Below are 7,693 nucleotides of genomic sequence, written 5' to 3' on the forward strand. Positions count from 1 at the left end.
AGAAACACAATTAATACATCATGTTAATTTAATTACTAAGCATATCAAATGACATAAGTCAAAAGTATCCGCCTCCGAAAATAGAAAAGTCCAATCTGACTCCGAGATACTCGTCTCGCGTCAAAGTCCTGTGTTAAATCCCACAGTTTAACTAATTTAATTATAAACAAATAGATAAACTAATTTCTAATCCACTGACCAGTTAGCGTTAGTTTCATTAACCCCAACTACACCGCTATACAACTTCTAAACCTAAATCAATAATTATTGCTAACACAACTAGCAATAATCTAACACAAAGATCAAAACCATAAACCTTACCTCAATTCAACCGCTGCTGGAAGTCACAAAGTTGTTACCCAATTATGATTGTTTACAGCCAGCAAAGATAAATTGCTGCTGGAACAAAACGAACAAACCAAAACAGTAATTAATCCACATTCTTAAACATACAGAATTTCCAACCAAGCTACACCTTACCTCAATCCTCACAGCAGGGAGGTTGCTGCTGGAAATTGCTAGCTGAAAATACCTACTGTCGCAAATTCTTGGCCGGAGCTACACTGATTCTACAACCACAGACATCCACCCGGTGAGCACAACATCCTGTACCAAATCTGAAATCCAAATCCAATAAACCTTACTTACCCGATACCTTCTTGTTTTCTCTCTGCCGACAGCTAGTGGTGAAGCAGGAAGATCCGATGGTGAGGCATAGGTCACGGTGAAGCCACTAGAGCTTGGAGTTTTGCCTTTGGTTGAAGACCAACTCGCTAGAGCGGCGGTGAACCAAGTCTAGGGCATGACTCGATACTGCTCGCTCTCGGCAGTGGCACACAGAGGAAGAACTAGGCTCGGCGGGGTGGACACACTGTTCCAGTCGGCTGTGGGTGACAACGGCGGCGCAAGATCACAGGGGAGGCCGGCAGTACTAGGGCACGACCCAATCGGCAGAGAGGCTCGGCCGTCGGCTGTGGTGGCTCCGGAATCTCCACAGCGAGGGAAAAAGAGAAGAAGGCGATCGGCGGCGCCGGGTGGATAGGGCACCGAGGGGTGCGTCGGCGATTAGGGCACAGCTGTCGGGCTGTGGAGTCGTCGGGTGAGGCTCGGCAGGCACGCGCGGGGGAGAGAAGAAGGGAAGAGGCAATGGCTTCGGGTTTCGGGGAGGAAGAGACCGCCGGCCGGCGGTTAGGGCCGGCGTCGGGCGTGAGAGAAGAAGAGGAGAAGGCTCGGGTAGGGAGAAGAGTTTTCGGTGAGGAGAATAAAGAAAAGGAATTTAAAAAGAAAAAGTAAAAAAATCAACTTTTTCTCACTTAAATGGGGTAGCCCGAATAGGCTTTTCCGGGCCCCGTTTTTATCCCCGTCAACTCGTCCGTACGAGCTCCGAAAAATTCCCGAAAAATGTCCAAAAATTCCGAAAAATTCCCTTATTAATATTCGTCATTTTTCCGGTATTTTACACATCAACAGAATAGAGGGACTCACTTTCCCGGGCGATTGGAGAACGACCATAGTGGAGTTTCTGCGATCAAGAGCAATACCATCCGACCGGGAGGAGGCTCGCCTACTAAGGAAGAGAGTCGGGCGGTTCACCCTGATCGGCGACCAGCTTTATAAAAAAAGCCTTTTCTAGGCCGTTGCTGAAGTGTGTCGGCTCGGAGGATGCTGACTATATACTGCGAGAGGTGCACCAAGGTTTCTGCGGAGTGCATCCGGGCGGCTGCTCACTAGTAAGAAAAATTCTTCTGGCCGGATACTTTTGGCCAATACTCCAGGAAGACACCGCTCGGACAGTCACCACGTGCCTGTCCTGCCAGAAGTACCAAAGCTTCTCACATCAACCCACGGAGGAGATGAAGACGTCCACAGTATCCTGCCCGTTAGACCAATGGGGCATGGACATCGTTGGACCATTCCCTATGGCTGCCGGACTACGGAAGTTTTTACTGGTGGCGGTCGACTATTTCTCCAAATGGGTCGAAGCCGAGCCATTGGCAAAAATAACGGAACAAATGGTCAAAAAATTCATTTGGCAGCATATCATCTTTCGGTTTGGCATTCCACGTCGGCTCATTTCGGACAATGGAAGGCAGTTCTCGAGTCAGCAACTCAAGGAATGGTGCGAGGGGTACGGCATCCAAAAGGCCTTCACCTCCGTAGCATACCCTTAGAGCAACGGGCAAGCTGAAGTCGCCAATTGGGAGATCCTAGGGGTTCTTCGAGCTCGGCTCGACCACGAAGGGGGAAGCTGGGTGGACGAGCTACCAGGTGTATTATGGGCGATCCGAACGACACCCAAGGAAGGAACAGGAGTGAACCCGTTCCACCTTGTACATGAAGGAGAAGCTATTGTAACCATCGAGGTCGGAGTAGAATATGACCGGATCCAGAGCTACAACGGAGACAACGCCGAGCAGAGGCAATTGGAACTGGACCTGGTGGACAAGACGCGAGCCATGGCTATCATTCTGCTGATGGCGTATCGGCAAAGGATGAAACAAAACTACAACAGGCGAGTAATTCCTAGATCTTTTCAGGTCGACGACCTTATATGGAAGAAAGTCAAGCCGATCGGTGATGTCACCAAGTTGGAGGCTCCTTGGGCCGAGCCCTTCAAGGTCATGGAAAAGCTCCGCTCGGGAGCCTACTACCTCAAGGACGGAGATGGACGATGACTAGAGCGACCCTGGAGTGCAAACCATCTCCAGCCGTACCGAGCTGGATAAAAGGTGCGCCAATGTAATTCATGATATGTATACCATCTTCTCTGCGTCCTTCGACTGTAGGAGTAAAATCAAACAAGGGTTCATGAAATTAACGCCGAACGGCAAGTCTCCCCCAACGGTCGAGCGGTGACCTTAAACCCAGGACTTCTGAAGACCGTCGAGCGGCGACGTTAAACCGCAGAGTCGGAGTGGTGACTATAAATACCCCGCACTGAAGACCGTCGAGCGACGATGTTAAACCCTAGAGTCAAGCAGCGACTCTAAACCTCAGGGTCGGATCGGCGACAATAAGTATCCGATCGAAAGACCGTAGAGTGGCGACATTAAACCCTAGAGTCGGAGCGGCGACTGTAAATACCCCGCGCTGAAGACCGTCGAGCGGCGACGTTAAACCCAAGAGTCGAGCAGCGACTATAAACCTCAGGTTCGAATCGGAGACCTTAAATATCTGATCGGAAGATCGTCGAGCGGCGACGTTAAACCCCAGAGTCAGAGTGGCGACTATAAATACCCGCGCTGAAGACCGTCGAGCGACGACGTTAAACCCCATAGTTGGAGCGGCGACTATAAAAATTCTGCTTCGAAGACCGTCGAGCGGTGACCCTCGACTCTGGTCTAAAAAAGAAGAGGGAAAGTATAAAATTAAAAGCCAAGCGGTGGCTCAAAGGCGAGGAGAACAATTTTAACAAGCTGCCCTAAACATTTCATTGATAACGCCAAACTCCGCCGAACGACGGACATACATATATAACTTCAAAAGTTTTTTTATAGGAATTCCTCACTCTAGGTAATCAAAAGTCTAGTCAGGAATGGTGGTGATAAGCTCGGCTCGGTCCATGGCATGGATGGTGTAGGCCTCAGGGTGTTGACCCTTGTCCTTTAGATAGTTGACTGTAGCTGTAATGGCCAGGTCGAATGAACTAACAAGCCGCTCGCATGCCTTTTTAACAAACTCGTCCGAGCGGATGTAGTTCTGCTTCATGACAGCGAAGCGACTTGGCTCGGCGTCTTGGTACTCCTTTAGAGCGGCACGGGAGGCATCGAGGGCATCTTGTAGGGTCTTCAAATCCCCCCGGAGAGCAGTCACCTCCACCGAGCGGCCATTTCGCTCGGCGTTCAGCAGGTCCGACAGCTCTTTGACCAGTTGCTCCAGGGCCCGGGCCTCGACGTTCTTCGCATCCCGGTCGGCGATAGCCCTACTTTTTCTAGTAGTGGCCAGCTCAATCTTTTGGTCATGTCTTGACCTTCGTCTTGAACCTAGCCACCGTTGTTTGCAGACCAGAGGATTTATGTCGCTCGTCCTCCAAGAGCTTTTTGGTTTTGGCTAGGTCAACATGGAGCTCGGCATACAAGGGCCCTGGGGATGGGGCTCAGCCAAAAAGTTTGAGCTTTTTAAATTTCTCCTCTAAAAATGCCAAGCGATGACACACTGCCACACTCTCCACCCAGTTCTGCGATTGGATGAAAAAATTAGACCTGAGCGGAGGTGAAATACAACTAAGTATTGACATAAACTTACTCCGGTGGCTTGTTGCAGATGACTATTGCCGAGCAGCCCGAGGGGCATGGTTGTCGCTCGTGCTCGAGCATCCTCCTAGACCTTAGCGAGCGGCCCGCGGATGGTTATCTGATGTTCCGGAGACTTCGACCGGTCGACGTCCAACAGGAACTCTTCGATTGGGAGGTGCAGGACTGCTTTTATGGATCGACTGCTGCCGGCGCAGACTGAGCAGAAATTGAGGGGCTGGAGATTGGCCGACTGGAGCGGAGTGGATGCTGGACCTCTTGACCCTCACGCGGGCTGGAGCTTGGACGTTGATCGGCTGAACGACAATCGGGTCGGATGGAAGGTCGCACTGCGACGGGGTCTGATCGGAGGATAGGGCCTCCACAGTTTCAGGGACGGTCGTTGGAGAAACTCCCACTGGCTCGGAAGCTCCGATGGCTGAGGTGGCCGACCGGGATGGGGTTTCTGTTCGGCGACGCTTGTGGCCAATTAGTGGCAGGTCGGCCACCGAGGATGAACCCTCGGCCCGATCGGTGGGCTGCGCGCCAGAAGGGAGATCCGTCTTCGCTACCTCTTTACCTATGGTCCGAGCGCCAGACCCTTCTCCAACAGTTCACACTTTTTTGCTCTCGCCTTCGTGAGAGCCGACCGGCCTGATGCCAAGGTTCGCCATCTCCTTGGCTGCAGCCACCTTGACCTCTACAACCTTAAGCTTCATCAGGCCGACCACCACTGATTTCATCATTATGTCAGCTGCAAAGGAAAAAAGGGGGAAAATCAGTTTGACCCAAAGTATAAAGTTGAGGAAAATTCTTACCCAGGCTGCTCGGGAGTCTCATTCGGATAGGACTTAGGCCGAACAGGTACATCACCCCTTCATGCATAAGCTTATGGATGTTGTACTTCTGTCCAGCCAGCATGTTCGCTGCATGAAGATAGTCTTGTCGGCTCTTATATTTCTTCAAGTCCGGCTGACTAGGGAGTCCGACTTGCCACTTGGTCAGGAAGCACGGTCGTTCGAGGAGCTGTAGATAGAAAAAATACTCTTTCCAATGTTTATTGGAAGTCGGCATCTTGTCAAAAAAAGACAAGCCCAATCCGAGACTGGAAAAGGTAGGTACCCAGCTCGGATTGCTTGGGATAGTAAAAGAAATGAAAAATTCGAGGTGTTAGCGGGATACTGTACACTCGGAACTGCACGACTACGCCGCACAGGAGGAAGAAAGAGTTGGGGACGAGCTGAGTCAAAGGAACGCGAAAGTATTTACAAACCTTGATTACGAATGTGTGGATGGGAAAGCGCAGACCGGCCACAAACTGGTCACAAAATAAACAGGCAGTGCCGGTTGGAGGGTTGTTGGGACAGTCGGAAGGTGAGGCCAAAACTATCTTATGGTTGGAGGGAAGATTGAAGGCATTCACAAGGCTCGCCGTGTTGCCCGCATCAAATCGACTCTCTATGGTGGTGTACCATGGGTCGGGAGCAGGGTCAGCTGGCTGTGAGGAACTAGCCATAGCTGGAAAATGAAGAAGCAGAAGGTTCGCTAAACGAGATCACCGGGAAAGCCAGAAAACAAGAAGAGACAGGAAGACGGTCGCCCAGTAAAATGGCATAAAACCGAAAAGCGTTAAAGGACGAAGGAACAGAAGACGGGGGCTTATAGAAAAGAGAAACGAAGGATCGCTGGAGCACTAAACGAAGTCGCCGGAGCACGCAAGCACGAAACAGCAGTAATGAAACAGAGGTCGGTGTGGCAACTTTATAAAGGGCGAGCTTGGCCGAGCAGGACCGTCCGATCTAGGTCACGGAAATCGACACGCGTATCTGACCATTGATTTTGAACCGTCGCCCGTCACATCATCCCTGACCCTTCAAGTGCAGGGCGAAGGCGGCGGCGCCACATGGCATCCGCCTATTGGAGCACATTTAATGAGTGCCATCATGGGGTATGGCCGCATGCTCGACCTTAATGGCAAGGATTTGCACAAATTTGAAAGAGATTTAGGTGACATCAGCTTTGACCGTCCCGTGACCGAGATGTGGAGCAGCAAAATTGTACCAAGTGCCGAAATGTGTCTCGCCGCTCATCTCAGAAGAGCGCGGTCCAGGACGTTCACCGATTTTTGGCAAGCCGAATGGAGCTTCTTCAGCATCCTGGTCGATCGGCCGATGGGGCACTAATTGTCTAGTCAGTCGGACTTTCAACCTCCTTCGACTAAACTTGAAGGGGAGGCACGTGATCCGGTGGTAAAAGGGGGGTCCGCCGGTACGACGGTCAAGGATACCATGGAGGTTAGAGTCAAAGTGGTCAACGTCGTTAGGGCTCGATGTCGATCAGGACAACACACCTGGATGGTCAGCCAAGGTAGTGCCCGAGTCAACTCTATGAGAGCTCGACCAAGCGTCGAGCTTCCGACGTTCACAAAGTACAGATGGAAGAATTGTCGAACGGCGTGACTAACAACCGAGCAGCGGACAGTCTCGACGGGGCAGGCATGGCTCCGCTCGGCGAAATAGAATGGGGGTGGCAGGTCGGCTGAGTGGTCTTCCCGCTCGGCCCGGTAATAGACAAAGGGGCAGTTGGCGATATCCTCCACGAGACAAGCGCTGCCGACGAGCAACATGGTCGGCGGCCTGATCAAACAGAGGATCGTATAGCTGAACGTTCCACTGTTAGGTCAGGGATATGCTTGTACTATTAAGGTCTGGCGTCAGGCACACTTTTCTGACACGCCCATTCTAGGTATGCTTTGAGAAACGTGCACGCCTCGAGGAGCGTGCACGTGCCCCGGGGGAGGCCTATATAAGGACCCCCAGACTTCGATGGAGGTATGCACTATTCATCACACTAGCTACAGTTCTCGCATCGTTACTCTGCTCCGATTTCTTGCCGCCGGTATTGACTTGAGCGTCGGAGGGTCATCGTCGGGAACCCCTTCCCGGCTCGGTTTTGTGCTTGCAGGTTCTCGTCGGAGGTCCACGTCACTTGGAGGCCCACCTGGAGTCAGGGAGAGTGTCATGTCCCCAGCATCCGTCGACTCACCTCTCGGAAAGGATCAAGTAACATAGGCACGACGCAAGGGCTCATGCTTTCTCGAACATACCCCTTTTCTAATAATTCATTAACTTGCCTCTAAAGTTCCTTTGCTTCCTCCGAATTGCTTCTATAAGCAGGTCGATTTGCAATTGATGCACTAGGTATGAAGTTGATTTCGTGCTCAATTCCTCTAATTGGAGGTAAACCATGCGGAACCTCTTCAGGAAAGACCACCTTGAATTCCTGAAAGAGAGAAACAATAACACTAGGCAAAGAATTGTTAAGGTCATTAGTGCTCAGGAGTACCTCCTTATACAAAAGGATAAGGGGCGGCTGATTTGAAAACAAAGCTCGTTTGATCTCACTTTTTTTTTGCATAAAAACTATTTGTCTTCCTCTCTTCTTTTTTTCCTTGCCCACTT

At 51.0% G+C, this 7,693-nt stretch overlaps 1 long non-coding RNA gene across 1 annotated transcript; it reads right to left on the reverse strand.

The window, feature by feature from the left end:
• Window positions 1–365: 365 nt before the first annotated feature.
• LOC122003749 lies at window positions 366–1,015 on the reverse strand. Its single transcript, XR_006118077.1, has 3 exons — window positions 649–1,015; window positions 481–569; window positions 366–396 (listed from the first exon to the last, which is right to left on the reverse strand). It is a non-coding gene; the product is annotated as an uncharacterized LOC122003749 (long non-coding RNA).
• Window positions 1,016–7,693: the final 6,678 nt, after the last annotated feature.

Source organism: Zingiber officinale, chromosome 7B (assembly GCF_018446385.1).
Source record: "Zingiber officinale cultivar Zhangliang chromosome 7B, Zo_v1.1, whole genome shotgun sequence".
Classification (NCBI taxonomy): domain Eukaryota; kingdom Viridiplantae; phylum Streptophyta; class Magnoliopsida; order Zingiberales; family Zingiberaceae; genus Zingiber; species Zingiber officinale.